We start from the raw sequence: 11507 nt of genomic DNA, 5'->3' as shown, positions 1-11507 counted from the left end.
AGGAGCTACATAGTTCTGGATGACATAGATCTACCCTTCTTCCTCTGAGAATGGAGTTAATAAGGAAATATAACTGAAAAAGTCATCTCACTCACTTACAATCCCTGGGACAGTGTTGTAAAATGATGAGATTGTACTAAATCAAGGATTCTTAATCTGAGTTCTGCAAATTTTGTTAAAATATTGCAATAATTGTATTTTTGTGTAATTGGTTTCTTTTGTTATTCCATGTAGTTTACTTTATGCATTTAAAAACATCATTCTGAGAAGGAATCCCTGGGCCTCTCCAGATTCCTGCCAAAGGGATCCTTGACACGCACACACACAAAAGCTAAGGTGCTTAGCCTAGATTTGGTGATCTCCAGGGTCCTTTTCAGCTCCGATAGTCTATGAATCTATGATTTTTTCTACTGGTACCTACCCAGGGACAAACCAACCAAACAAATTAAGGGGACAGGGTTATAGGGGTGGCATGTTGGGGTTCACATGTGCCTTGCAGTTGTTCTAGTAATGGGAGGTTGTGCTTAGCCATGCAAACACTCTCTTTCCTGGTCCCACTTATAACCAAGAGCATTCGCTTGTGAGATGGCCGCCTGGGGTCAGGGTGCAAGCTGCTGCTATGGAACAGGCCTAAACTAATTGGCCTGTATAGGGATTGAACCCATGACCTTGGCCTCATTATCACCATGCTCTAACCAAATGAGCTAACCAATCATAGACTATTGTCTAATAATGAAGTCCCAGAGAATGACATACCCACCAAGGTTGCCCAGCTTCAAGCAGGAAATAAATCAATTGGAAGAAATGTGTATGACTCCTCGAGAGACGAAAGCTACCACTGAACATTTGGGAGCAAATGACCATGGCCACATTTACAAAATAACCTTTCTGCTTCCTTAAATATCTATATCTCAAGTGAACTTGGCAGCTTGCTTCTGCTCCCTGGGTGTCAACCAAGATGCATTTGTCTGGCTCCCTGCCTTGTAGATCCACTTATAATATCAAGAAAAAAGAGCTTGCTGGGCTCAGACAGTAAGGAGCCTTAAGGCTAAGGAGGAGAGCATCCTTGCTTAACTAACACCACAGACAGTCCAGACAGGAAGTCCTGAGCTCTGCATCCCAAACTGGGGTTTTCCAAAGTTTTTGAAAAAAGATTTTCTTTTCCTTCTCATGGAATCGTGGGTATAGAATTGGAAGTGACCTTGGAGGTTGCAAATGAGGAAATTGAGTCTTATACAAGTGAAGTGACTTGCTCATAATCACAGAGTTCATGAACCCAGCTTCTAAAGGGCAGCTAGGTGGTGTAGCAAACAGAGTGGTTGTTTTGAAGTCAGTAAGACCTGAGATCAAATCCAGCCTCAGACATTTACTAGTGTGATCCTGGGCAGGTCATGTAACACTGTCTGCCTCAGTTTCCTCATCTGTAAAATGAGCTGGAGAAGGAAATGGCAAACTACTCCAGTATCTTTGCCAAGAAAACCCCAAATGGGATCACAAAGAGTTGGACGTTACTGAACAACAACTCAAAACTCAGTTCTATAACTCCAAATCTACCACTCTTTCAATTTCAGTATTACTTATTTCTAATAAAGCAATTGAATATATGATTCTGTCATCGATCTATCATCAGCTCTGCTTGTGTTTGCCCTGAGATCTGGGTCTTTGATGCCCTAGAAGCATACCATCAGACCACTGCCCAGGTTGTTGAGGGTCCTGTGGAGACCTTGAGGGCCACCCTGAGATTTTGAACCATCGAATTACCTCCCTTCCTCAGCAGAGCTCCTGGAATCAATTGATGAGCATGGGTTCATATTCCCCAGTGATTGTGGTACTCCCATTCTATTACTCTCCTCATTCTAATGACACTACTGTTTTCCAAAATTCCAAAGAGCAAACTACCCTCCTCAACACCTGCTCCTTCATTCTCATCCATCTCAATCCTACCACTCCAATCTCCCACTCCATATCTGCTCACCCCTTTATTCTTCTCTAGAATTAACAAACTTCCTTTCATTTTAACCCTTAACTTCTGGCAATCATTCAGACGTGGCTCTGCCAGGAAGGCACTGCATATATGACCATCCTTTCCTAAACCTGTTGCATATTTTCTTATCACTAGTCCCTGTCCCCCATATCCACTTCTAGATATTTCCCTTACTCTGAAACCTCTCTCTTTTTTTTTTGCTTCACTCTACTCCAGATTTATCACCCAATCAGATGCTGAAAATGACTATCTGCTGAACACCAGAACATTATATTTCCTTTCCCTCTGAATTTGGTTGCTGGTTCACAACCTTCCTCTCCACCCCAACTCATGCATTCATACTAAGGGACTTTGATATACATGTTGATATTCACTCAAATGGCTTTATTTCCTAGTTCCTTAATCTGCTCAACTCACATGACCTATTCCTCTACCTCACCTCAAGTATACCCATACTTAGCCACACCTTTGATATTGCCTTCACCCACAAGTTTTCTACTTCCATATTTAAGAACTCCAAAATTCCTTTATCTGATCATAACCTTCTATCACTACATTTCTTGCTATGTTTTACTACTCCTAAACTTATTCTTCATGTTCCAATTTCTTCTGCCCTCAGTACTTTCCCAAGCTCAACCTTAATGAACCATTTCAGCTCTACACTGATCTCTACTACTCATTCTTTTGTCCTTTTTACTTCAATACTTCTCAGTAGAACTAGAGGAATGTAGATGATTTAGCCCAGTACAAATTTATATTATCTAATCTCACCTAAAATTTCACCCAAGCAAGGCAATCCCCTTATTGTTCAGTCATGTCTGACTGTTTATGACTCTGTGGACCATACTGTCTGTGAGGTTTTCTTGGCAAAGATGCTGGAGTGATTTACCATTTTCTTCTCTAGTGGATTAAAGCACACTGAGGTTAAGTGACTTGTCCAGGGTCACACAGCCAGTAAGTGTCTGAGGCTGGATTTGAACTCAAGTCTTCCTGACTTTAGGCCCAGGGCTCTATCCACTGAGCCAAGGTAATCCTCTATTCCTCCCTAATCGATCATCTATCTCACTCATCATAGCAATTGTTCTAAACCTTTTCTTCTCTGTTCAAGCCTGCCACTTCACCCCTCATCTCTCCACCAAATTCAGCTAAGAGCTCACCTACGAAGTTAGGGTCATTTTGCTTTGACCTAGCTCCCTCTTAATAAAGTGCTTTACAAATATTGAAGTGCTGTATAAATGTAAATTATTTTTTCCCATTTTTGCTAAATGAAAGGTAGATAGGCTGGTCACTTAGCAGAAATGGGAAAGAATTATTATTTTATATGTAGATACACATGTATGTATATACATACATATACATAAATATATATCCTTAATTGGTACACCCTAAAAAAACTTTTTGCACACATGTCATCTTGTGGGCACACATGCATCATATAAAAAAGGCTTTAGCTTTCTTATACTCATAATTGCTGTCTTTGTGTCCTATGAAATCTTGATTCTACCAAGATATTCTATGATTCCTAGCCATATATGCCTGTGTGCCAGCCATCTCCTATGCCTAGAAAGCACTATTTCCTCACCTCTGCCTCACAGAATCCCCCTCCTCCTTCAAGATGCAATTAAAGTTTTACACGACACCATTCCAAACTCCCCCAACTGCTACTGCCCTTCCTTCCTAGCTTATATTTATTTTAATGCATTCTGCATATGTATTTGTCGACCCCTCCTGTGGAATATAAGCTGCTGCTTGAGAGTAGGGATTGTGTCATTCTTTGTCTCTGAATCCTCAACCCCTAGAAAAGTGCCTGGTACATAGCAGCACTTTTTGATCAGTGGATTCTCCCCTACTCTTCATTCACAATCCATAATCTGTAATCTGTAATTATTTTGTGTAGCCTACAGATGTTATTAGATGAATGCAACAGTCTGGTAGGCCTATGGAATCCCCTGCCTTCCAAGGAGACTCCATAGTTTACTCATCCATAATTAGCTGTATGTTTTCTCCCTCCTTAAACTGTGATCCCCTTGAGAGCAAGGACTGTCTTTTATTTTTCTTTGTATCTACAATACATAGTGCCTGGCACATAGTAGGTGATTACTAAATGTTTATTGACTAACTGACTGACCCTGGGAATTCTGCTTCTTCCCCACCTAGGAGGAGAAGAAGCTATCTCTGGTTTAGAACTGGAGGGGAGAGTATTATCTACTATAGCAGTTTAAATCCTCTAGGAAGGGATAATAGTCTTGTTTCATGGAGTCTGTTTGTTTCATTGAGTTCTGTTTGTTCCATTCTATTATTCAGCAGGTCTATTACTTTAATGAGGTTCCCTACCTTCTGTTCTAAGCTATTCATTCACAGTTTCATTTTTGCCCTTGAACTCTAATTTCATTTTTTTAATCATTTGCTTTTTTATCTCTTACCTCTTCCCTTTCTTCTTGTAGCTTCTGTAGCCAAGTTATCTTTTTTTTTCCTCTGAAGCTCTACTTATATTGTTGTAAGGTTATTTTCTCCTTCTGGTTTTACCTCTTGGGCTTGTCTTAATCCATACTATTTCTCCATTATGTTTAATATTTTCTTCTGTTTATTCTTACTTTTGGTCTTAGATCTTGGATTGGGATCAGGACAGTCCCCTCCAGGACTCTTGGATGGATTGAAAAAGTCTTGCTTAGTCCTGTCTTTTAAATATAGGGATTGTTTCACTTTTTGTCATTGTGTTTCCTATGCCTAGCATGTATTTAATAAATGTTTGTTGACTTGAATCCACGGTACTTGCAGGAGTGTACCTTGCTGGTAGAAAGTAAACATCTCCGAGCAGAAGAAAGACTACAGAGCCATAGACTGACACCGGGAAAGAACCCTGGAAATCATCTAGTTGAAACCCATTTTACAGATGAGAAAACAGTGGCCCAGAAAGGTTAGGTGACCAAGGCCACTCTGCTAGTAAGAGACAGAACTAAGCTTTGAAATCAGGTTCTCTGACTATTGAGAGCAAAGGCTGTTTCCTTTGTTTATATTTTTGTCTCTATTGCCTAAGACTCAAAAAAGAAAGTTCTCATCATCGAAATTCTTCCCACTTTTCAAATGGATCAGCATCAGGAACATATACAGTTTTATCAGTGGAAATGGAATTAGGAAAGATGCATTAGCACCTGTTTTGGTGCTACACTCACAGAACCATGGGGTCTTTTGAGTGAAACCTCCTCTATTTGGGGTCTTCTCTATTAGAATTTGAATTCCTTGAGAGCAGGGGCTGTCTTGTCTTTCAATTTTTGTTTGTTGTTCATTAGTCTCAGTTTGACTCTTCATGAGCCCATTTAGAGTTTTCTTGGCAAAGATACTGGAGTGGTTTGCCATTTCCTTCTCCAGCTCATTTTAGAGATGAGGAAACTGAGGCAAACAGGGTTAAGTGTCTTGCCCAGGATCACATAGCTAGGAAGTGTGTGAGGCCAGATTTGAATTCAGGTCTTCCTGATTCCAGGCCTGGCACTTTATCTACTTCATCACCTACCTGCTACCAACATTTAACACAGTGCTCTTAAGCAGACTAAGCCAGGGGTGGGAACCTGCAGCCTCAAGTTCACAAGTGGCCTTCTAGGTCCTTGGGTACGGCCTTTTGACTAAGTCCAAGTTTTACAGAGCAAATTCCTTTATTAAGGGGATTTGTTCTGTGAAGTTTAGATTTAGTCAAAGGCCTACATTTGAGGACCTAGAGGGCCACAGGAGGCCTCAAGGCCACAGGTTCCCCACCCCTAGACTAAGCACTTACTAACTACTTTTAAAATCATTCATCCATATAAGTGCCCCTTAAATACTTTTTAAATCATTCATTCATTCACTCATTCATTCCCAGTAAGTACTTAATAACTACTTATAGAACTGAATTATACCAGAAATATGAAGTTCAAGAGCAACAGGGAAAGAAGAAAAAGTCCATGTATCCTCATCACCACTAGAGAATTTTCAGAGGATAAATTTCTCACCTTGTTTACATCTCGGTTTGGGAAGGAGGAGGGAAGAATAAAATTAGCCGCAGGACCAGTATACAGTTGACACAACCCCTGTATGAGAGCATGTGTAGGGGGAGCGGTGGGTAGGTGGGTGGGGTTTGCTAGGAGATACTAAAGAACAGAAAACATGGTTTCCACCCTTAGGAACTGATGATCTAACAAGGGGAAGAGAACAAAAAATAATAGTAATAATAAAACGTGTTGTGTGTAAAAACATACAACATAAATGTTTATAGAAACACATAGCTCATTACACCCAGGTCTTCAAAACCCTAAGCAATTGTAAGATCAATAATTTTTTCTGAAAAATTAAAGAATCAAGATTTTTGGAAATGGAAAATACTGATTTCCCCTTTGAGGATTCTGGTTTTCTGGTTCAAGGTGAGAAGGCAATTTTATCCCTATGTATTCTTCTGTTGTCTAACTGACTGCTCCCCACCATCTTACAGTCGAAGGAAGGACTGTCTAGCTCTTGGAAAGGCGAAAACCTGCCCAACTTGCTGAACCACAAACCCCTGCTGCAAGCAGGGCCCCCTCCTCGCCTAACACACCCTATGGGGGGAGTTCTGTTGGAACTGGAAATTTAATTAACAAAATGCTAACATGTAATTTAAGAAGAAAAAAAGTGTTATCACTAAGTTAATAAGAGAAGTATTTTAATTACAGTATTTAACAAGTTATGACCATACCACCAAGCTCTTGCTTGGGAAGGATATGTATACTTCAAGAATCTCAGGAGAGAGATGGAGAAAGAATATGAAAAGAAGGAAAAGCAGAATTGAATTATCCCTGAGTCCACAACTTCTTTCTGCATTTCTATGCATTCCTTCTCTAAGCTCGGCTCTTACAGTCTTAGGCTGTCCTGTCAGCCCCTAAGGAATAGAGTGTCTCACCTCCCATGACTCAGAGAAGGCTAACTGGATTCTCTCTTTCTCCTTGGCCACTTTCCCTGCTAAGCTGTGTATGTGCACAGCCCTGGATAACAAAAACAAAACAAAAGCTACTGTCTGTCTTTAATTTGTCCTTTCTAGTCAAAGGTGTCCCTTTCAGGGGAACCATTTTCTCCAGTGTTGGTCAGTACCAAATAAAGAACATTGTCAAAGCATTCAAAGCCAGTTCCATTTCCCAAATATTGGGAATGGTGGCTGGGGATTCAAGGTGCCTGATAAAGAAAGTCAATGAGATAAAGAAAGTCTATGTATGATAGAAGTGCTGTCCATTTCCTCCACTCTCACTGATCTGGAAGGATCTCTCTTCTGGCTCAGGCTAAGGGGTCAGTATGGAAAGTTCCCTTTCTTCTCCTGTCTACAACTTATTCTCTTTCTATTTCCAACTCTGCTCTACAACCCCACCCTAGCCTCAGGCAACACATGGGAGGCGGTGAGGGGGAAGGGGGACACAGGCACAATTCAAGTAACATGTCAACACAAAGTTGGAAGGGGGTGTGATGGTGAGAAGTAATATTGACAACATAATATATCAGTCATCTATGCTTTAGTCTGAATATATGAGTAGAACTTCTCCTTCAAGATTAGTCCTAGGAATTAATCCAGATGGAAGAATGTGTATATCTAGTCAAGATCCTTCCAGTAGTAACTCCAAGAACCTATTATGCCTTTTCTCTTCTATCCCTTGGACTCCCAGATGCCAGATGTCAGGGTCCCTTGGCTACTGACCGCAAAGGTTCTATGCCCTCTCACGCGTATGCCAGAGAGAATAGGAATTAGTGTCATCTTGATGAGTTCTGACCCTCCCTTCTGATCCTCAGGTCTACCAGCCTACGGGATAACAGCCTGGGCACTGTGCTTTTACAAGCTGCCGTAAGTGGCCTAAGGAAGGGAAAAAGGCCAGTGCCCTCATCAGGATTCTTGGCAGCAGCTGCTGCCCCATTGTTCCCACAGCATGACTGCCCTACATCCCTAATTGCAATCACCCTAGGGATTCAGGGTCTATTCTCTCCCAGGCCAAGTCTCGTCCCCATACTTTCACATATAATGCTAGGCTCTCATTTCCTGGATGGGCCGTCCATCTACACCCTCAAGAGTTTTTGTTCCTCAAACCCTTCAGCACCCAGAGTACTTGTTTTCTTCTTGGCAGGAGGAGAACTCTCTGACCCCAGCCCTCCAATCACTCCACTCAGCTCTCCTGTCCTGAAAACTCTTGGCATTCCCTGGGTTAACACTACCACTGCCAAGCCTTTGCCCAGTTTATCTGAAATAAGAGAACAGGCTAGAAGTGCCTTGAAAGGACCACTCCCAGGGTATGTAGAAGGGGCAGCAGAGGAGAAAAGAAGATGGAGGCTCAGCCCTGGCCTATGATGGAGGTAGGAAATGAATGCAAGTAGGGTTAGAGTTCAGGGAGCCCTACCTTTTAACAATAATAATTAATGCACAAAGTACTTTCAAGTTTGCAAAGCACTCTCAAACATTATTTAATTTAAACCTCAAAACAACCCTGTAAGGTATAGATACTAGCAGTATTATTACGCTATTATTGCTAATTTACAATGGAGAAACCCAGAGATTAAGTGATTTCCCCAAGGTCACAGAGTCAAGATTTGAACTGAGGGCTTTCTGATCCCAACACATTACTCTCTCCATTGGACCACTCTACCATGAGAAAATGAGGAAAAGGGAGAAGGGGTTGGGGGAAGGGTTAATGAAAGCATTTAGGAAAATTCTCAATGTTGATATTGTTTATAGATACTGGAGAAGTAAGAGAAGCTATAAAATCTGAGTTCCACTCTTTCAAAGTGGTACTAATTACAGGCAATTATGTGAATTACTTAACATTTATGGTTAATTACCATTGAGCCCAATGATTCGTATGCACCTCATTAATATGGGTCAGATTAACTTTGTTGTAGGTTTTATTTGATTACAGCAATAAACACAGCTCCTGCTCCAGGAATTCAGGCCTTTGCTTTTTGTTTTGTTGTTCTGTCATTTCAGTCCTGTCTCTTCCAGATTCCTTTTGTGGTTTTCTTGACAAAGATACTGGAGTGATTTGCCATTTCCTTCCCTAGCTCATTTTACAGATGAGGAAACTGAGGCAAACAGGGTTAAGTGACTTGCCAAGGGTCATACAGCTAGGAAGTATCTGAGACCGGATTTGAACTCAGGAAGATGAGTGTCCTGACTCCAGGCCTGGCACTTTATCCACTGTTCCACATGCAGAGATAACTACATCCTTTGTTGTCCCTTACACATGTTTCTTTTCTCCTTTCTGTAGTTTTGGGAATCTTCTTTCCTTTTCTTAAATTTCTGTTCATGTATCTTAAACTTCTGCTCTGCAGAGCTAAGAGGCCTCAGTATGATTTAGTTCAAGTTTCACTTTTGACCCTGGAAAAGTCACTTAACTTCTCAGAGTCCTCCCCAACCCAAAAAGAAAAACTATCAAAGACTCTAAGTTACTGGGCAAGCAATTGCTGATCTGCATAGAAAAACAAAGGGCAGCCAGGTGGTCCAATGGATGGAGTTTGGGGGCTGGATTCAGGAAGACTCATCTTCCTGACTTGGAATAGGGCAGGCCTGCACAACATATGGCCCTCGGGCTGCTTGAGGCCTGACAAAGGATATTGGGTGGCCAGAGGAAAATGTAGAGTGGCCACTTCCCTCGCTCCTGTTTGTCACATGACCTGCAGCAACCAACCACCGTCAATCTGTCTCTAGTCTAACCTATCTGCGGCCTGAAGAAGTTTAGCCTATTTTAATTTTGGCCCCTACCTACTGCCAAGGTCTGAAACATGGCCTCAGACACTTACTAGCTATGTGACCCTGGGTAAGTCACTTAATCCTGTTTGCCTCAGTTTCCTCATCTGTGAAGAATGAGCTAGAAAAGAAAATGGCAAACCACCCTAGTATTTTTCCAAGAAAACCCCAAATGAGGTCACCAAGAGCCAGACACAATGGAACAACAGATAAAGATATCCTCCTCACTGAGAGCTCCGTACATAGATGGAATCACAGAACTGTAGCCGAAACCTTCCTACCTCCTCCAAAACACCAAACACCTACTTCAGAGATGAGGAGTACAGAAATGATTCCGGTATATCAAAATGTAAGGTAAAGTGAGTATAGAATTACAGAGTATTGGAATTAGAAGACTTCAGCAATATAGCACAGTGGAAAGGGCGTCTTGTTTGGAGACAGAGGACCTCAGTTTCAATTTAAGCTCCAATAATAACTACCTGCGTGACTTCTGGAAAGTCACTTTTTTTTTAATCTCTGGGCCTTAGTTTTTGTTTTTGTTTTGTTTTGTTTGTTTGTTTTTAAGCTCTGGGCTTATCAGCAAAATGGGAACATAGGATTAAATGATCTCTACTGTCTCTTCTAACTCTAGATACTAAGATCTCAGAAGTCATCAGGCACAACCTCCTTCCTAGGGCACACATACGGTGTTATACCACCATTTCAGGGATACCACTAACTATTTAAAATCCCTTCCTAACACTGAACCATTTTCAGAGAATTCAGGGTAAAACTTGGAGGAGTAGGTGACTGAGAAACTGGAAAGACTAGGGGCTCAGGCAAAGGCCTATTGCTTCCTAGAATGACCAAGGAAAAAAAAAAAGACCAGGACCTCTGATACCAGGCCTGTCACAAATCAGATCACATATTCCTCATTTCAGAGTGTACTACAAAAGCAGTAGAGTGCCATACAGGCCTGAGTTTAAATCCTGCCTCAGATACTTACTTAGTTGCATGATTCTGGAAAAGTCAATTAAATTCTCTCAGCCTCAGTTTCTTCATCTATAAAATGGAAATAATAATAATAGCACTTGCCTCACGGTGTTGTTGTTAACAATCAAATAAGAAAACAAATAAAACACTTCGCAAACCTTTAAGCACTATATATGTATCTGTTACATTAATAATGATGATGTCAACACTGCCACCACCACCCCCCCCCCCCCCCCCCCCCCGCCCCCCCCCCGCCCCAACACACCACCACCATATTGGAATGATACCATTCAGCTAGTGCCATGTGAAAATTCAATCATGTTCCTAAAAACACAGATGTATGGCTTACCTCCTAAATCTGAACCTGAGGTTCATAGATTTGATGGATAGATATCAAGGGATCCATGAACTTGAACGGGAAAAAAATATGATTCAATTTTCATTAGCTTTTAACCACTAATTTCTAGCATTTCCTCCAATTATGAATGTAGACAACAAGTATTTTATTCTGAGAAAGTTCATAAGCTTTACCAGACTGCCAAAAGGGTCCATAACACGGAAAAAGTTAAGAATCCCTGCCTTATGTCCTTAGTATTTGAAACAACAGCCACACTAGCAACATGCTCCATCATCACCAATGAAGGTAAGGGCTCCAAATGACTAATATCTATAGCCAGCAAATATACACATCCTGCTCCTTTAATCTTAATAATGTAGACTCAGTATCTCCTGGGACAAAAGCCCCTGTCCCATTTTCTCCTCCCTATCATCTCAAATGCAGTTCATTATTTCACTCTTGGGATCTCTAACCTCCACTCAACTGTTAATAAA

This window comes from Vombatus ursinus, unplaced genomic scaffold (assembly GCF_900497805.2).
Source record: "Vombatus ursinus unplaced genomic scaffold, bare-nosed wombat genome assembly UNPS02014801.1, whole genome shotgun sequence".
Lineage (NCBI taxonomy): Eukaryota > Metazoa > Chordata > Mammalia > Diprotodontia > Vombatidae > Vombatus > Vombatus ursinus.
Note: the sequence above shows the minus strand (reverse complement) of the source record.